Source organism: Balaenoptera ricei, chromosome 4 (assembly GCF_028023285.1).
Source record: "Balaenoptera ricei isolate mBalRic1 chromosome 4, mBalRic1.hap2, whole genome shotgun sequence".
NCBI lineage: Eukaryota > Metazoa > Chordata > Mammalia > Artiodactyla > Balaenopteridae > Balaenoptera > Balaenoptera ricei.
Window position 1 is genome coordinate 155,086,146 of NC_082642.1, and position 21,328 is coordinate 155,107,473.

Here is a 21,328-nt window from a genome sequence, read left to right on the forward strand (position 1 = left end):
TAATCACGTCACTTCTTTCCGTCTGTGGGTGACTGGTCACTGCATGTCTGTGATTCAGTTCACACACAGGCAGCAAAATGTGTAGTTGTGTTGCTTCCTTGTACCCCACTGATAAACCCACATGACATTTTACAAAAATGGACAATTGAAAAAGGGAATTGGCCAAAAAAAAAAAGAGAAAGTACATCAAAGGAAAAAGATGGATAATGTCGAAGTGAAATATGAAATATGTACACGGAGTTATAGAAGAAATAGCTGATCATGGAATGTCAACACCTCCGCTGTTCCGGAAACTTCTAGATATGCAGCTAGAGGAACCGAGTGAAAGCCGCTTAATGATATTAATGAGCTAAGTGGTTGTGATATAAAGGCTAATGATGTCCCAGAGGAAGTAAAAATCTTGTCATTAAAGGAACTCGCATAGATATTTCACAACATTGAAAGCACAAAAGCTAAAATGTGGGAAGCTGACCCAAACTTAGAATGGAGTATGCCAATTTGCCAAGGCAAAGGAATGATGCCCTCTCAGTATCACAAACTCTATGATGAGAAGGCAAGCATTGTTCAAACTACCCTCGATGTGTTCTCTACAAAGAAAGAAAACACGTTGATTCTCAATGTTTCTGTTTACATTACAATATATAAAGTAAACGTTAGTTTTATGTTTTTAAAAATTGCCCTACATATTTATAACTGATACTTACAGCTTTTAATTTCTGACAAAACCTTTTTAAGGTCACAGGACAATTGAAATTTTTCCCATTGATTAATAAGATCACTTTGTACAGTGTGTGATCGTTTTCTCTGGTCCTGAACGAATGTGCGAATGCTGTATACGCTAAAGGTCTATACACGTGAAGTGGTTCATTTCTTCCCAAATGGATCATAGTGCTTTGTGAAAGTGTACGCCTCCTACACTCTTGGGATCCTTGTTGTTTCCACTTGTCATTGTGCCTCGGGCTGGTCCCACCTTCAGAAGGGATCGTTCCTGTATCAGAAGCTCTCCTTCCTTACATCTCTTCTCGTGTGGCTTGCCCTACCCCCCTAACCTGTACCCCACCCCCGTCTCCTCCTCCTTCCTCCACTTCCTCCCGATGCCCCCCCCGCCCCGATACATGGGCCCTCCCAGGCTGTCCCCAGCACCCTTCCATCCCATGACAACAAGAACTAACATTTGTTAATTCCTATTTCAAATTCTCCAACACAGGCTCTGCTTTGGTTGGAGGTTGTTTCGTGTAATAAAAAGTAGAATTGGTCAGCCATGTCAGAAAGAAGCAAGATGATAGAAGAGAGGAAACACACACACGTTAGGAATAAGAGGAAAACATGAATTAAAAATCTATTTTAAAAAAACTAGTGTTTGTCGAGTGCATGCTTACTTGTAACTCATTTCACCCTCACCCTCACAAGCCCCTACGAGCCTGGTGATACTAGCATCGCTTCCACTTTGCCGAAGAAACTGAGGCACACAGAGAGAGGGTAACTTGCTCAGGTCACCAGAGAGCCAGGGGTCTGGCTTCAGAACCTGTGGCCTTGACCTCTAGGCCTGACTCCCCTGAGTGGTCTTCACTCAGATCCAACTTAACGATTGGGTCTTCAAGCTTCTTGCACGACTACAAAAAATATTTTAAATTTGGTGAAAGAAAAATACATACAGTCTCCAGAATATGAAAACTGCAGCAACAAAACTAATCCGCTTAAGTGTGTACATAACGCACCATTTATCAACTTAAAAAATAACTAAATTTGGTGTCCAAAACATTCCATTATTTTTCAAAATAATGTGTAGGTTTGATTTTATGATTTGAAAGCATCCCTAAGTATACAGAGTAACTGCCTAGACATCTTAGCCAAGCATAACACAACTCATTTTTAAAGCAAATGGTATAACAAGTCTTTCAAATTATTTTATAGCCAAATACATATGTATGTGAGATGAGATGTGGCTGCATTTTAAAATGTGTGACTTGGGGCTTCCCTGGTGGCACAGTGGTTGAGAATCTGCCTGCCAATGCAGGGGACATGGGTTCAAGCCCTGGTCTGGGAAGATCCCACATGCCGCGGAGCAGCTGGGCCCGTGAGCCACAGCTACTGAGCCTGCGCGTCTGGAGCCTGTGCTCCGCAACAAGAGAGGCCGCGACAGTGAGAGGCCCACGCACCGCGATGAAGAGTGGCCCCCGCTTGCCACAACTAGAGAAAGCCCTCGCACAGAAACAAGACCCAACACAGCCATAAATAAATAAATAAATAAATAAATAAATAAAATTAAAAAAAAAAAAAGTGTGACTTGATGTAGGCAGGGGTCTCCTCCTTAAAGAAAAAGGAGAGCTCAGGGCCTCAACATGGTCTTGTCTTGCCCTGGACCCTGGTTTCAAACACCACTCACTTGTAGATGGTCCCCCCCAGGCCCTAGATCTGCATTTCTCTGCCTGGGATCCCCACCCTGCCCCCAGCTGTACTTCTGCACAGGACAATCAACCTTTGGTCCAAGGCCAAAGGTTTCAGGGCCAAGACACTGGAGACAGGCTGTGTGGGTTCAAATCCCCATTCTCCTGCCAACACAGAAGGCAACCTCAGGTGGGTTACTTAACCTTTCTGCTCTCACATGAAGATGACAGATAGCCTACTTCTAGGGGTTGTTTGTGAGGATTGAGTTAATACATGGCACATGGAGAGCACTCAGTGCATTCATTCATCCAAAAAAATATATATATATATGCAGCAACAACCACGTGTCAGGCACTGTTCTAGGGACTGGAACAGCAGACAAAACAGAAAACTGTCTGCCATTAGGGAGCTTACATCCCGTGAGGGAGACAGATGATAAACAGGAGACGTGGAAGACAGAGCATGTTGAGGGGTGATCAACGCTAGGGAAAGAAGTTAGGTGGGGAAGGCATCGGGAGAGTTGGGGGCTCCCAGTGTGAGAGAGGTCATGGAAGGTGGTCTCTGATGAAGACCTGAAGCAGATAAGCTATGAGGGGTCTGGGGGAAGGGTGTTCCAGGCAGAGGGAACAGCCTGTGCTAAGGTCCTGAGGCAGGAGTCTGCTGCCCGTGTGTCTGAGGAGCAGCAAAGAAGCCAGCATAGCTGGAGTAAACTGAGGGAGGTTGTATTAGTCTTCTAGGGTGGTCACAACAATTACCATGGCCTGGGGGGCTCACACACAGTTCTGGAGGCTGGAAGTCCCAGACCAAGGTGTTGGCAGGGTTGGTTTCTTTTGAGACCTCTGTCCTTGGTTTGTAGATGGCGTCTTCTTCCTGTGTCTTCACAAGGTCTTTCCTGTGTGAGTGTCCCATCTCCTCTTTTTAAAAGGACTGGGTTGGGGCCACTGTAATGACCTCATTTACTTCTTTAAAGACACTGTCTCCAAATACGGTCACATTTGGAAGTCTTAGAGTGGAGGGCTTCAACATGTGGATGGGGGAGGGGGCAGGGGAGGCACACAATTCAGCCCATCACCCAGGGGAATGCATTAGATGTAGTCTGAGAACACGGAGCACAGGATCAGGAAGTACTGTAGGTGAGTCACACGGGGCGGAGTTGAAAACAGGGACGCTTGCTTACAGAGCATTGGATGGACCTCAAGGAAGACTCTCAGAACCACACAGGGCTGACAACCAACCCCACCCCCCAGGGGAGCCACGAGCCACGACATCACCACTGGAGTGATGAGTTCAAGAACACGTACCGATAGGCGCCACCTAGGGTGCGGTGAGGTTTCGCACCTGCTGATTTAACAAGCACAGAAACTCAGCGCACGGCGAGCTGGAGAACCCTGGATGGAACCGAGCTAAGAGCTTGCTTTGCTCTGTTGCACTTTTTCAAGTACCTACCTGTTAACCTTTCTCTTTGTTTCGTTCATCTCTTCCTAGACCTCTTGTTTTCCTTTCATCAAATTCTTGAAAGCCTGCCGGGTACCTCTCATCTACGCTGCTCCTCCTTCTCCAAATCTTTCACATCACCCCTTCCATCTCCTCATTTTTTTTTCCTGCGCCTATCACGCTTGCAACTATCTCCTCCAAAATCCGTCCAGCCCATAGTATCATTTCCAAACTCAGTTCTACTCGGTCACATCCTTTCATGGCTTCTCCCCCCTCCCCTCTGCAAAGAGCCATTTTCTTATTCTCCCAGGAGCCAAGATTGTGGCTTCCGTGGATGGCTGCACCAGACCAAAGAAAATTCCTCCACTGGGAAATGAGAGCAGATGTCTCCTGACCAGGAACGAGGCTGATGCGTCCCACGGGAGGCTGGCACCGAGCATCCGTAAGGCCCTTAGGGGGACCGGACACTGACGCACACCCACGGCGACTCAAGCCAGGTGGGGGGATTTTCACCTGCAGCGACAGCAGCAGATCGAACGCATCACTTAGCTCCCTTCTGCCTCCCGCATCAGGACCACATCGCTCCCCCTCCACCTGGAGGAGCGCACCTCGTACCACAGCATCCCTCCCTGCGCCGCGGCTCAGAGTAGGAGTCAGTCCCCAAGAATCCGGCGAGAAAGGCGGTGGGTTGGCGGGGGCCGACACTGCCCTTGGCCTCCGCGCGTTCTCTCTGCTCCTGCTTCCCCTGCTTTCTGCCGAGCTCTGTCCTGAACGTTAGCAGAACGGCATCTCTCCATCCGGCTGAGCCATCTTTGAAAATGACTCGAGGTGAAAGCCACCAGATTCGACACTGACGACCTGGTGAGAATTAAGTTGGCACGTTCTTTGCATTCCCAGACTCCTCTTTTGTGGGAGGGAACGGTGCCCCGTTGGGGACCACTTCAGACCCCACCAAGCAAAAGGAGCGGTATTTAGGGAAGGAGGGGAGGATAGGAACTTGTGTTTTCCAGCATCTTCTGTGGCTTGGCCCTTTGGTGGGTCACAGGGGTGAGGTGGAGAGAGGGCCCCCAGCCAGCACCTGGGGCACATCACGTAAGTGATCCGGGGTCTCTGGACTCTGATGGCCTCTGCGGGATCCCCTCCCACGAGTCAAAAGGCCCCTTTCCCCCTGAGATCCTGGGCTTCCATCTGTGATACACAGATAAACGCTCCCCCCACCAACCAAAGGGTCAGCAGGCAGGAACACCTTCCACAGAGTGGCTCTCCTTACCCCCAGGACCGTTTCCTCTGTGTCCCTGCTGTCACCCCAGTAAGACTGAAAGGATAGATCAGATCGGGCCAGACTCCCCAGGACAGGACACCGCTGATCTGACAAGATCAGGCCTGGACAAACCTCCACCTCCCCCAAGAGGGGGCCCTTTCTCAGAGACCCTAGTGACAACTTGGCCTCCTGGGGAAAATGGGAAACCACACCAATATGCACCACACAATAGGGCACAGGGGACTCCATGCTTCCTACAGCAATTCTGTTGCTTATATCTCTGGGAAAAAAATAATATACTTTGTTTTTGAAAAAGCTGATGGGCAGTGAAATTAGCAGGGCTGCTCTAACGCATGGAGAGCATGGAGAGCAAGTGGTTCTTCTAAGTGAGAGGAGAAGGGGCAGGTGACCGCCTTGGGGACCAGCCAGATAAGCTGACAGCCACGCAGGCAACTGACACCGCATCTTCAGGAAATGGAGAAGATGACTGATCTCTGCCTTTGCCACACTGGACAATTTCTGAAAACTTTGGGGGGGAAATCAAGTTGATTTTTCTAAAAAGGTAATATCTTGGAGCAACATGGATAGACCTAGACATTGTCATGCTGAGTAAAGTAAGTCAGACAGAGAAAGACAAATACCATATGGTATGGCTTATATGTGGAATCTTAAAAAAATAAATGGTACAAATGAACTTATTTACAAAACTGGAATAGACTCACAGATGTAGAAAACAAACTCATGGTTACTGGGGGGAAGGGGGGGAGGGATAAACTGGGAGATTGGGATTGACATATACACACTACTATATATAAAATAGATAACTAATAAGGACCTGCTGTATAGCACAGGGAACTCTACTCAGTACTCTGCAATGACATATATGGGAAAAGAATCTAAAAATGAGTGGCACAACATTGTAAATCAACTATACTCCAATTTAAAAAGTTTTTTTAAATGTAATATTATGTCATCTCTTTAACTCTCTCTCTCTCAAGTCTTTTTAATGCAGCACTTGCCTTATCATTTCCTTGTCTTAACTAGGATTGGTTAAAGTCTGGGCTAAATTTGTTTAAACAAGCTCTATAATATTTAAAAAAAGAAGAAGAAAGCAAAGTACATAGAGTTTCCAAGTCTCAAGAACATTCCGTTCCCAGTTTACAGCTGAATGTGCTTTACGTTCAAAGACAAGCTATAGCTTGTACAACGAATGTGGAAATAATCTGAAGTATGAGACATCCATTATTTATTACATAATTGGAGAAAATTCTGGCTAGGAGAAATCTTTAGCTGAAAGCCAAGATGATCCATCCTTAATTGTTCTTAAACAAAATTAAAATGTATCTGCTGCTTTAATAATATCTTGTTGGAAGGCAGTTCCTCTTTTATCCGGCCACGTGGAACTTGCCAAGTTGGGTGTCACACATGTAATCGTAGTGATAGCCAAGTGAGAGTTCCTTGGGCAAGAAAGTCAAATATTTTGAGTGCTGATGTTTTGTAAAGCAGGTTTTTTTTAAAGCACACTCAGCGTCTTAAATTTAGAACTATGACATTTTGTCTCCAAAATCAGTCATCGTTAACAGCATCCAACATAATTCTCTTCAAGAACTGTCTATGATTTTAAAGCATTGTGATATTATTCCATAAACTGCCCCCTATTTGCCCCCAATCTCTTCAAGCTATAAAAATAGTTCCAGTTCCATCAAGGTAAAGAAATGCTTTTAATGACTTTTTAATCACTTTCCTTTAACAAAACTGTTTCCCTAGTGGCGCCTCCCTCCTACCGGCCTGGACTTGTGGAGGTCCAACATCCCGTGAATGGATGTTGACTTTATAAAATGATCATCCTGCATCTCTTGCCGCTGGGGCAGGCTTTGTGGAGGGCTGGGGCATTCTCAGCTTTGTGGAGGGGGGCGTCCCCACAATCCTCACCTCCACCACAATCACGCTGTCCCCTAAAGCTGCTTTATTTTCTTCACAACACTTAATACCCTCTCAACTATATTACTACTCAACTCATGTATTGACTTTCTCTTCTGACAGGAAACGAAACTCCAAGGGTACAGGAACTCTTTCTGTCTTATTCACTTCTGTATCCCCAGGTTCTAGAAAAGCACCTGACACATAGTAGGTGCTCAATAAATGTTTGTAGGGCTGCTTAATTAACGAAGAACTATAATGACAAAAGGCACTGTGAATTCATTAATGGCATTGAAAGATTGTGTCTTTTATTACATGCAATAAATACATACATGTAAAAATGGCGGTATACGTGTATGAGTGTATAAGTTATTATTTAATCATTGTTATGGATTTCTGAGCCTCTAGTAGTCACTCCAAGACAATCCATTGAGAATCATTGATGCAAGGGGGCAAGTGATAAATTGAAATGCTGAAGACTTGATCCTATTACCGGTTATGTAACCCTGAGCAAATCCATGTGATTTCCCCAGGTCTTGGTTTCCTTGTGTGGCAGATGGGAGTAATAATAGCAGATCTACCTACCCAATAGGATTGAAAAGAAAAAGAAACTGATGTATGCAAACAAATTCTGTAGGCTACAAAGCACCATATACATATAGCTAATTCTTAGGAAAGTTTATTATACTGAACCATTTGGTCCATGATCCCTGTGAGGCAGAGGACTGCCCTGCTTGCACCTTTTGTCAACTTGGTCACCGTGGTCTATCATCACCAACATTGCAATAGGAGCACTTTCTCTCTTGGAATCTGTTGATCTCCCACATGCAAGAGAGCCCCGTGTAGATTTGCTTTGAATGTAGATACCCCATTTCCCACAGTGGTTGTATACTGGTCTCCTGCTATGTGGATTCAATGACTCATGGAATGTACATCTTTTGTCTTTTAGCCTTGGCAACTGCTCAAAATGTTCTCTCTCGCAGTCCCCCTCAGCTGTTGTAGTATCGTCTCAGTAGCACTGCTGTTTCTTTAGGCCAAGTGAAATTTTAAAGCATGTTGGAAACATTTTACCTCTGACCTTCCTCTTCTGTTTAGTGCCCCCAAAAGTGCTGTGCAAACATAAGAATCATAATGATGGGTTGCTCTCCCTCATTCTGACCAATGTGCTCTTTATCACCATGGTTACATAATGACTAACACACACAGTGGAACCCAGCCTCATCAAGGCACCCTGGTATAGATTATGATTTTCCTCACTGGGGATACCTAAACATTGCCAATACCAGACCCAAATAACTGCAGTTTTTAAAATGTAGAGAGACTGTGCTATGACTTTTCATGTTACATATACTACACAACAGAAAAGTGTGCAAATAAGAAATGAACAGCTCAATGAATAAAACACACACACCTGTGTAACAATGTTGCAGGTCAAGAAAAAGAACATTCGGAGCACCCGGTAGCTCCTAGTGTCCCCTCCTGGTACTACACCCTCCCCACCTCCAAAGACAACGGTTATCCTTTCCTGACTCTTGCTAAACATTGTCTTGCTCTTCTATAGTTTTACCACCTAAGCATGGCTCCCTTAACACCATAGTTAACTTCTGCCTGTTTTTAAAACTCTATGTCTTTGGAATTCTACCACGGATTTTCTTGAATATCTGTCTGACTTCTTTTGCTCATCATTATGTTCGTGAGAGCCATTCGTGTTCATGTGACTGTAGCTCAATTATTTTCACTGCTCTAGAGTAGTTTATCATGAAAACATTTTCGTGTAGCCATTCCATTGTTGATAGACAGGTTGCTTCCAGTCTAAGACTACTACAAATAATGCTGCTGTGAAGACTCTTGTCAAGTCTCTTGGTGAACACAGACAGGATTTTCTTCTGTGTATCTACCTAGGAGTGGAACCACTAAGAAAGAAGGTATGCACATATTCACTTTAGTAGCTCACACCAAACTGCTTCCATCAGTTATTAGCACTGCAGTGTATGGGAGAGAGTTTACATTGCTCCCCATCTTTTTCTTGATGTAGACACTCCCCTTAATTTTACCTACTCTTGTGAGCATGTTGTAGAATCTCAATGTTTTTAATTTGTATTTTCTATTAATAATGAAGTTGAGCATCTTTTCCTATGTTTATTGGCCATTTGAATATCCTTCCTGGTCAAGCACCTTCAAGTCTTGCCCATTTTTCTATTGGGTAACTTGAGTTTTGTATATACACCTCATATCAAGGAGTCTTGCTAAACTTACTTATTGATATGACTAGGTAACCTGAATCCTAATTCATCTTTTGATTCTCTATATACATAATTATATCATTTAGGAATACTGACGATTTTATTTACTCCCTTGCAAACCTTATATCTTGTGTTTCTTTTTCTTGCCTTACCACACTCTTTTGTGTTTCTTTTTCTTGTCTTACTGCACTGGCTAAGATCTCCAATGCAGTGGAAAATAGAAATAACAATAAAGATGTCCTTGCCTTGTTGCTGATTTCAAAGGTAAAGTTTTCAACACTGTACCATAATGGATGAGATTTCTTTATAGGTTTCCTATCTATCAATTGACAAATCAAGGAAGTTCCTATCATTCCTGATATGCTAAGACTTTTTCTCATGCCTGGATGTTGAATTTTATAGAATGCTTTTTCTGCATCTACTGAGAAGACCTTATTATTTTCTCCTTTATTCTGTTAATGTGGTAAATTTACAATGATCTTTTCCCAAATGTTTTCCATCTTATATTCTTGAATTAAACCCAACTTAGTCATTGTGTGCTATCCTATTTCTATATTGCTAGATTTGATTTGTTAAGATTTGGTTTTGGATTTTTTCATCTATATTGCATTCATGAGATTGGCCTGTAACTTTTCTTTCCTGTGATGTCTTTGTCAGGTTTTTGTATCAGAGATATGCTCTTGTGAACAGTCGAGAAGTGGTTCTCTTTTTTTACTCTGTGGAACAGTTTGTGTAATTTTAGTGATATTCCTTCCTTAAATATTTGTTAGATTTGCCAGTGAAGCCCTCTGACCCCAAGAATTTGTGTGTGAGTGGTGGGGAGAGGGGTAGGGAACCAGTGTTAAATTCTGGATTCGATTATTTTAATAGTTGTAGAACTATTCTAACTTTTCTTCTTTTTTTAATTAATTTATTTTATTTTATTTATTCTTGGCTGCATTGGGTCTTCATTGCTGCACACAGGCTTTCTCTAGTTGTGGCGAGCGGGGGCTGCTCTTCACTGTGGTGTGTGGGCATCTCATTGCAGTGGCTTCTCTTGTTGCGAAGCATGGGCTGTAGGCGGGTGGGCTTCAGTAGTTGTGGCACATGGGCTCATTAGTTGTAGCTCACGGGCTTAGTTGCTCCATGGCATGTGGGCTCTTCCTGGACCAAGGCTCAAACCCGTGTCCCCTGCATTGGCAGGCGGATTCTTAACCACTGTGCCACCAGGGAAGTCCTAACTTTTCTTCTTTTAAATGTTACTTTGGTAGGTTGTATTTTTCTAGGAATTTGTCAATTATTATCTTAATTTTTAAATGTTTTGCAACAAAGTTAACCATTGTATCCACTTACCATAGAAACTGTAATGTTATCTCCTTTCTAATTCTTAGTATTGATTATTTATGTCTTCTGTCTTTTCTTTCCCCTTAATCTGTCTTGCCAGAGATTTATCAATTTCATGAATCTTTCTAAAGAACTTTGGCTTTGGCTTTGTTAATTTGCTCTATTAAGTGCTTGTTATATAGACATAAGACTCATTCATTCCTGCTCTTATCTTTAATATTTCCTCTCCCCTCTTGACAAACCCTGGGTTCCATAGTTTCATCCCCGGAGGCTCAGCCTCTTTACCTTTCCGATGCCCTTGCAGGAATCAGAAAAAAAAAAAAGCAGCCTAAGATCCAGGCTACCATCTTGGATTCATCCTCCCCTGCATTTTGGCCGGGTAATTCTTTACTATTCTGGTGGCTTTTTGATGCTCTCAAGAAATTTTTTTTTTAATTTCCAAATATATTGGTCCTTTTATTTACTAGGAAATTCCAAGAAATCAATATTAAGGAACCTTTTTTTTTATTGGAGTATAGTCGATTTACAATGTTGTGTTACTTTCTGCTGTGCAGCAAAGTGAGTCAGTTATACATATACATATATCAACTGTTTTTTAGATTCCTTTTCCATATAGGTCATTACAGAGCATTGAGCAGAGTTCCCTGTGCTTTACAGTAGGTCCATATTAGTTATCTATTTTATATACAGTAGTGTGTATATGTCAATCCCAATCTCCCAATTTATCCCTCTCCCTTCCCCCCTGGATAACCATAGATTGTTTTCTACATCTGTGACTCTATTTCTGTTTTGTAGGTAAGTTCATTTGTACCATTTTTTTAGATTCCACATATAAGCGATATCATACAATATTTGTCCTTCTCTGTCTGACTTACTTCACTCAGTATGATAATCTCTAGGTCCATCCATGTTGCGCAAACAGCATTATTTCATTCTTTTTTATGGCTGAGTAATATCCCATTGTATATATGTACCACATCTTCTTTATCCATTTCTCTGTCAATGGAAGAAAAAATTTTAAAACTAGTTTCACCGAATTTCTGGCTTCCCTGAATTACCTAGCCAACTATTACAATATAAAATTCCCCTCTTAAACTTAAGCCTGGTAAGTGCACAGGAATGCTTGTTTCAGTGGCAAAATAATGTGTCGATGATAAAATCCATGTTCTGAAGTAAAAATTATGCCCATTTTCCTGTTCATCAACTTGAGGATAAGCATATACAATAACTATAAAATTGTACTGTTGGATCGAGGTAGACCCTTCCAGGCTCTGCTTTCTAAGGAACTCCCAGGAACTCCTCATTAGTGAGATTATGAAAATGCTATAGTATTGGCCCAACCGAGATTCTGCTTTTTCCAGGTTATAGAGATCTTCTTTCTATCTTCTTTGGCTTTACTTTGTTTCCTCCACATTCCATGCTGGTCTGCATGGCATTGCTCACATTCCTATTTCAGGACCTTGACTATTTACAGGTTTTTTTAGATTGTGCTGATGCAATTACTCACATTTCACTCCAAAGACTAAGTTTTCATCGATTCATTTTCATGAAAGTTTGTTCTTTTCAATAACAAGTAAGAGAAAGGCCTTGTCCTTGGATGGAGGAATCCTGAGCCTGGTCTTTCTCACACTTCAGTAATAGGAGGGAGGTGGTCGAGTCCACCCTTTTGGCTAAAAAAATTACTTCTGAGTTGGTAGCCAATCTGAAAACTGATTTTCCCAAATGTCCAGAAACATGAGCACCTGCAACCTCCCCCTGCTCCCTGCCCATCTCCAGCCACCCTGTTTCTTGGGATCCAATCTTCTTTAACCATTTTATCTGCATTTACAGGCATTATGCTGCTTTCGCTACGGCCAGTATTACTGTCAGGAAGCACCCTCATGGTATCTTTCTTAAAGATGTGATAACATCTCTCTTCATGAATGTTCTGACAAGTTCATGAACACATTTAAGAAGTACAAGCTCCAAGAGTTCCCGCAAAATAATGACACAGGCCACAGAAATCGTCAGTCTCATTCTTTCATGGCCATCTCCTAAGCACACTTCTTTTGAGGAGGTAGAGATGTCAGGAAGGCGTCTGAAGTTCTTATGCCTCCGTTATTCCTGCAAACTATTTACGTTCACCTGTGTGGGCAGCAGACCCCTGCCCTGCCACAGCCCAAACCGGAATCCTACAAGGCAGCGATAAGCTGTATGTGCTTGTGAATATGTGCGTGTGTCTATAAAATGAAACCATTTTTAAAGGCTAAACAAAGACAAGTGTTTCCCATAATCCTACCATCATAAAGCAACCAATGTTAATACTTGACTATTATTATGTAACTTTGAATATTTTGTCTACCCTATCCTTGACAGTATTAGAGAATAGCATGACATTTTACCCTTTTCTTGTGAATTTCATAGGTTAAAAACTGTTTTTTTCCTTAAACTCCCATTTCCTCCACTGCTAGTGGAACTATTTCTCATAAACTAGGTACTAGTTGCACTTCCTATTTTGTTCACATCCCATGCCCATTCACATGTTTTTGTGTGCCTGTATCACTTACCCAAGAAAGCTTTGGAAAACAATCTTTGGATAATACAATATTTTACGTATCACAGTGTGACATAAAGATGCACACAGTTTCATTGTTTTAGCCCAGACTTTCCACCATTTAGTGGAACTAGAATCCTCAGTTCCCTCAACCTTGTAAGTGTAGGACTCTCGAAATTTGTGTCCCCAGGCTGCCAGGGGATTCAGTCCCTCCCTCTGGGGCTCTCATCTTGTGCTTGTCCTTCTGTTTTGCATTTGTTCAGTCCACACATATTTATGGTGCATAAATATGCTGGGCATAGTTCCAAGTGCTGGGAATGAAGGAAAGTACATGCCTTGGTGGCATTTACAGCCTGGAGAGGGATGGAGACACCCAAAACAGTAAACAAATGAATGTGTAATGTAACATCATGTTCCATATGCTCTGAAGAAAAATAAAACAGGACAAAATAAATCTTTCCTGGTAAAGAATGACCAGGAAAAAAGAGTGGGAAGAGCTACATTGAGAAGAATTATACATTCCACCTTGCCCTGTTTTATGATCAGAAAAGCTATCTTGAGACTGTGTTTTCTGCCCAATGCTACACACACACACACACACACACACACACACACACACATAGGCACGCCCCTGACAACAGTGACAATGTCTGTCTCACATTTGAGTGCCCACAAGGCCTAACACAGCACTTAGACATGACTGATACAATTTTGTTAAACAAGAAAAACTTTTCGGGATGTTTCCATTCATTTAACCTGACCAATGAGCAATTTCTGGAAGTTTCTGGAATTTTCTGGAGCACACCCCCTCCCCCCCATGCACACATACCTTTCTGCAGCCTCTGTCTATGCGGTTGGTAGTTTCTGGGGCTTTCCCACAGCTGTTCATGTTTATCTGGTATTTGCTGGATGTTGCTCTGTAAGATGACATTTGTGGGCCTGGAAGGTTTCACTCCATCAGTTTGGTTGGGTTTCAGCTTTGCATGTAAACAGCTCCCACCACGATGCCAACAAACTTGGACTCTATTTCTCATTAGAAGGCACTCTTTTCCACCCACACAGTCCCACAAAACCTTCTGACTCCAAACACTCATCATTAAACACCATGTTACATGGGAGGCCCTGATAAGCCAGGCAGGCAGAGCCCTTCGCTTCTAAGAAAAGGGGCCCTTGCGCCGTCCACAATAAAACGCCAAGTTTGGCAAAAACGTAAATAAGAGCCTTGTTTCAAAACTGCAAAGAAGCTCAAACTTCCATTTGTGCTTCTGTTTATATTAAACAAGAAGCCCATTTTTCTATGAATGAAGGCTCTTGGTTGGGTAGTGAGAAGGACTGTCGAGACGAACTTCTGCTTCTTACCCTGTGCTGGACCGGACCCGGCCAGCCCCCAGCCAGCCACAAGAGAGATACTGCCCCACCGAATGACCAGGCTCTATCAAATCAAAGCAACAAACCATGAGATGGCACGACGGAGAAACATGATAAGATAAAACCCTGCTAAAGTGGTTTCTGATGAAGAGTAGGGAACAGTTCCAGCAACTTATCTTTAATAAGATTAAGCATCATATAAAATGGGTCCTTGACCTGCAGAAATAATAATTGAGGTACGTTTGGTGCTTTAACTCTGAAAAATATGCTCTTACACACTTTATCCAGCTGATTCTCAAATACCTCCGAGAGCTTGGTACTGTTATTTTGTACATGTTATAGGTGATGAAACTGAATGTCTGAAGGTTGTCTGTCCAGCTGTTATGGCCTAAAATGTATCTCCCCAAATTCATGAATTGAAGTTCTAATCCCCGGTACCTCAGAATGGGATCTTATTTGAAGATAGGTTCTGTAAAGATGTGAATAAGTTAAAATGAGGCCATTAGGGTGGGTCCTAATTCAAGATGACTGGTGTCCTTATAAGAAGAGAAACTTAGGACACAGACACACACAGAGGGACGATCATGTGAGGACATGGGGAGAAGAGAGCCATCCACAAGCCAAGGAGACAGGTCTCAGAAGACACCGAAGCACCCAACACCTTGATCTAGGAACCCAGCCTCCAGAACTGAGAAAATATGTACCTGTTGTTCAAGTTGCCCACTCTGTGGTGCTTGGTTATGGCAGCCTGAGCCGACAAAGACACCAACACAAGGTCTCCCAGGGCTACAGTGGGGCTTCTGCTGTTTCTTGAAAGCTCTTCAGATTCTGCAAAGCTGCGGTCCCATTCTGAGATGACTTCAGTAAAAGGCACAGGGCACAGGCACCCCACCTGCTCATTCCCCTCTCCTCTCATGGCTCCTCACTTTCCCTCCCGTCTCCACCCTCTTCCCTCTTCCTTTCTGCCCCCTCCACACCGGGCTTCACATTTGCAACCATCTGTGGGATGCACATTGTATTTTGTGTAAGCCCTGGTACCTGGTGTTATTTATTTCACTATGTTTCTGACTCTTTTCCTTTAGGACTATTTTGAAGCTCAATTGTTATTGTAGGATGAATACTTAACTTATTGTAATTGTAAATTTCTGAAAATATCTTTATTCTGCTTTTGCACTCGATTAATAGTTTCTGTGGGTATAGAATTCCAGGTTGAAAATCATCTACCTCCAGAACATTCTATGATCTTCTCATTCCCAGAGTTGCTGCTGGGAAAGCTGAAGCCATTATGAGTCTCGATTCTTTGTATGGTGCTTTTTTCTTCACTCCCTGGAAGCTTGCAGAATCTTCTTTTGTCCTGGTTGGTCTGAAATTTCACAACACTGGGCCTTAGTGTGGGTCTATTTTTACCCATCACACTGGGCCCTTTCAACCTTCATTCTTGGAGAAGTTTCTTGAATTGTGTTTTAAAGACCTCTCACCATCTTCCCTGTTCCCTCCTCCTGGACACTTCCATCTGGACACTGCACCTCCTGGACCGGGCCTCCCATTTCTTATATTTTCTCCCCTTTTTCACTCTGTCATTTTGTTCTATTTTCTGATAGAATCGTTCAACCACACCTTCCAACACTTCCACTGGGTCTTCTATGTCTGCCATCATGTTGTTACTTTCCCAAAGCGCCTTTGGATGTTGTTGTTTCCTGAATGTTGCTTTTTTATAGTATCCCTTTCTTGATTCATAGCTGAAAATCTTCTCATCTCTCTGAAGATGTTAAGAGCAGGCACAGTATCTGTTTCCTCCAGAGTTAAAATTTTTTTTTCATTGAGATATAATCCACTAATATAAAATTCATCCTTTTAAAGTACATAATCCAGACTTCCCTGGTGGCGCAGTGGTTTAGAATCTGCCTGCCAATGCAGGGGACACGGGTTCGAGCCCTGGTCCAGGAAGATCCCACATGCCGCGGAGCAACTAAGCGCATGTGCCACAACTACTGAACCTGCTCTCTAGAGCCTGCGAGCCACAACTACCAAGCCCATGCACCACAACGACAGAAGCACACACTCCCTAGAGCCCGTGCTGCAAATACTGAGCCCACATGCTGCAATACTGAAACCCATGTGCTCTAGGGCCCATGTGCCACAGCTACTGAGCCCACGTGCTGCGAGTACTGAAGCCCGTGCACCTAGAGGGGCTGTGCTCTGCAACAGGAGAAGCCACCACAATGAGAAGCCCGTGCACCGCAACGAAAAGAAGCCCCCCCTCACCGCAAATAGAGAAAGCCCATGTGCAGCAACGAAACCCAACACAGCTAAAAAAAAAAAGTACATAATCCAGTTGGTTTCTTTTTAATATATTCACAAAGTTGTGCAACATTTAAAATCTCCTTTTTGGATCTCTAGATTTGTCTGTTGGGGACATTTCATACAATTGAAATCATATGTGACTTGTGTTGTATTTGATTCTCAGGCCCCTTCAGTTGAAACACCCTCTTTAGAGCAATTCACAGCCAAACTGCTTCCAGAGATAATCGGTAGGGATCGCAGGTTTTTCTATTAATCACCCTTATTAACAAAACTAGGACGGGAACTTGGAGACTTTCTAGACCAACATCATCATGTTTCTCCTGGAGAAACTCAAAGAGGCCAAGTGGGAACCCCAAGCGCATGGCAGGTGAGTCGCAGGTTTGGCATCACTTCTGTGGGATGAGAGGAAGGCGTGGGAGAAGATGGCTCCAGCACCTGAAGGGGGACTAGGAAGGGGCTGTGAAATGCCAGCAGAGCGGAAACGTGAATAGGGACTCATCACCCTCCCCAGTCCCCACACCTAGGTCTGACCAGGAAGATGCAGGGTCCAGAAATGAAGCCCGTGGAGGACTCTGTTACTGGTCGAATCTTGTCCCCCCAAATGATGCCTTGGAACATGACCTTATTTGGATTATTTGCAGTTATAACTAATTAAATTCAGAACTGATCATACTGGATTAATCCCTAATCCCACATGACTGCTGTCCCTATAAAGAGAGGAGACTCAGAGACAGAGCTGCAGGGAGAAGGCCAGGTGAAGACGGAGGCAGAGATTGAAGTGATGTGTCTACAAGCCAAGGAGTGCCAAGGATTGCTAGAAACCAGCAGAAGCTGGGCAAAGTAAGGAAGGACCCTACCCTAAGAGTTCAGAGGGAGCATCGCCCTGCTGGCACCTTGATGGGCTCCAAAACTTTGAGAATAGCTTTCTGTTGTTTAAGCTTCCCAGTCTGTGGAACTTTGTTACCGCAGCCCCAGGACACTCACATGGCATCCAAGTCACGAGGGTGAGGCTTGGGTTCAGCTGCTACTCTGCCTTTAGCCTTTTTCCTTATTTATAAGCCTCATCCTTATTTTGATTGATCTTACAGAAGTAACTGCTTTCAGGCCCATTGCGTTCACTCTCCATCAGCATGAACATCCCCAATTGCATTAGTTGATTGCCCGCCTGTGCTCTGCAGGGGTCTCGGACTGTAGGTATCTTAGCTCTGAGCCCTGGGGGCCAGCCGGGGAGGAAATGGGGGGAGGACTTGCCAAGCCTGCTGTGCCCAACACCTCTGCTGCCACATAAAAGGCAAGCTGGACATATTTAGAATGATGTCAAATTCTACCCCCAACACACCATTACACACGTGAGGTAGGCTGAGGCCAGGCTACCTGACTGGTATCCTGGTCTGTAGAGCATTCTTGACTAGTATCCTTGGCTGGTGAAAAATGATGCCCTTATTCAAACTGTAAGGGAAAGATAATGTCATAAGTGGAAGGGGAAAATGGCAGAAGTGAAAACACAAAAGTGCCACTTGTCTAGTAAAAGAGAAAGTGTTTCGCTAATTTAAGTTATAAAGTCAGTACATGATGATTCAAAACACTAAAATTACATAGAAGCATGTAGAGTCAAAACAGAAGTGCCTCTGCCTCTGTTTTCACCCCCAAAACCTGTCCTCCACATTCGGACTCCCCAGGAACTACTATATATAATATGTGCTGAGTCCACCTAGCGGAAGAGTCTCCATTGCCCATACAGACATGCTGTAACACCATCTGTTTCATTTCATTGTATTTTAAAAGCACAGTGTCTGACAACTTCCTTTTTCACTCGCTAGTATGTTATCGACATCTTCCCACATCAACGAAGAGAGACTTATCTCAGAAAGTAACTGTGAATCGGTCTTGGGGTAGCCCTGGAAAATATCTGGGTGATTATAAATTTACAGTGTGCCTTGGGGAAACATACCACATGTTTCTGTGGGTACAATTTGCAGCACGTGAATCTGGCACACCACAAAGGCTGGGGAGAAATAGATTTGAAGGAGATCAACAGGAGAAATGGAAAAAAATTAAGCAGCCAATTTTACCGCGAAGACTTCCCGCCATATATGTGTGAAGTCTTTCTTCTGTGGCTGGGAGAAAGTGATCCCTAAGGAAGCTCCTGAAAAAGTCAGCAGTTATGGATGATTAGACATTTCGTCAATGGAGAAAGGAGTTGAAAAGCCAGGGGAAATGATATATTTTTATCTCGGGTCAAGTAGAAGGTACACCTAATTTACCTAGTGCGAGGATGGCTAATGTACAATTTCATTCCTAAATCTTAAAATTTGGGGAGGTAAATTGCATAGAAAAACAAAGATGTGACCAAAAAAAGTGTTTAAGAAAGTAAAAGACTTTATCTTCTTGAAGAGGATAAACAATCTTGAGATTCAGTAATTCCTTGAGAACCTTAGAAAAACATAATTCAAGATATTTTAGACACTGAGAAGGGCAGAATGAATTTTCCCTACCCTGATAAATCATGTTATATCAGGTTCTCAACCAGGGCAATTTTGCCCCTCAACCCCCCGCAGGGGACATGTGACAATGCCTGGAAACAGCTTTGAATGTCACCCTGGGGTGGGGGGGAGGAAAGAGTGCTACTGACATTCGTGTGTGGAGGTCAGGGTTGATGCTCAACCTCCTACAACATATAGGACAGCCCCCAATGACGAAAAATAATCCAGCACAAAATGTCAGAACCGATGAGGCTGAGAAGCCCTGTATTATAGCTTTTCTAAAGGGATTGCTTTTTGTTTTATAATGGGTATGAAATCCTATTTAACCAACTTCATAAACACATCCAAAACAGATTCATACCATTTTCTTGTGAATCTAAACCAATCTAAACTCAACTCCCCGACTCTCCCACCAAAAAAGTTGGAGTGAGACTTTCGAATGAGATTTACTGCACTTGTAAAACTATGAAGTAAGGGTAAACAGTGGTACCCAAAACACAGAACAGGATTTCTAGGTGGGCAAGACACGAGTTCAGACGCTGGAGGGGAAGGCTGATTCTCAGGGAGCTGATCCGGGCACCGTTGTGTACCTCACAATAAACCTACTCGCAGCTTGAAATGACACTCCGAGCCTGGGGAACATGGTTTAAAATGATTTCCATCGTAAAGGGAAGGAATAGAAACTCAGCCTCGTTTGTGGTTAGTTGCCTAATAGGACACACACACACACACACACACACACACACACACACACACACCACTTATTCTGGATTTTTGTGAATATAATCCAGTTCAAGCCTAGGAAAAAATCACGGCCAGAAAAATCTCCCCTTTTATCACTGGGTACCAGCCATAGGTATTAGCCTCTGGAGTCCTGCATGAGTTTAACTTGTCACCACTCCACCTCCACCCCACCCGGGAACAGCTATGGATTTTGTACTCCTGAAGTCACCTTGGGTATTAGTACAGGTTGGGTATCTCATTGCCTCACACGTGCTTTCAAAGTCACCACTGTCTTTTAGTGAGTCGTCTGAAGCTCTTTAAGCCCCCCAGCGAGGCAAAAGAATGTGGTACATCTCAGACAGACAGCAGCAGCATTGTGTACTTAAACTGTTTACTTAAGGGCAGGGAGTCATAGACAGTGGGTGAACCAGGAGTTTCATCAATAGGTTCACGGTGGCCTTGGAAAAATCCATGCAGTAAACACAGGACCAGAGATGACGGAGAATTAGTTCCACGAGGCCTCTGTGGGAATGAGGGCTGCCACCCGGCGCTGTGCAGTTCAGACCCAGCTCGAAGGCTCCACCCAGGGGTCCGGGGAGGCTGACTCCAGCCCCCACTGGCTGTCCTTGTTCTGCCCCAGGAGCGGGGCTTTCCTCTAACCCTCACAGGACGCAGTATCGACTCACAGCAGCCTGATGAAGACGCTTTGGAGGAAAATGCAGAACGATAGCCATTCTCGGCCTTATAATGAGGGGGTCCCTCCAAAGTGGCTTTGCTCTGTCCTCTGTGTTTCCATTAGAAATGAGAAAACTGCTGATCCTTATTTATTTTTAAGCCTTCATAAACTAAATAATCAGCGCCCATTAATGACTAATTATTCAGCTCCTATTTTTAAATGCTGGTCTTTCAGCATGCTCTAAGTGGGTGGTTTTAGTTAAACCTAATTGCAGATACATCGCATGCAAATATACACCCTACACGAATGATTAACAACGCTTGGAATCTAGTTCATTAAATAGGGGTTTGCAATGGGATGATTGATAGTGTACCTCAAACTTAAACGTATCATATAAATTACCTTCTGGTAACTGTGATGGTGAGAGGGTTGTTTATTAGAGTCATTTAGGATACAGTCTAGCGTCAGTCTCAGACGTTCAATTCTCAGTTGTCAGGTTCACAGAAGCTTTGTTTCCTTGAAGATCTAAGTCGGAATGTACTGGTTTTGATTTTCTTTTGGATTTGTATGCCCAGATATCTTCTTCCAAAAGAATGTCTTCGAACATGGCAACATGATATTATCATTAAAGAAGTACTAATCTTAAATTAAAAAAAAAAAAAATCACTTTCT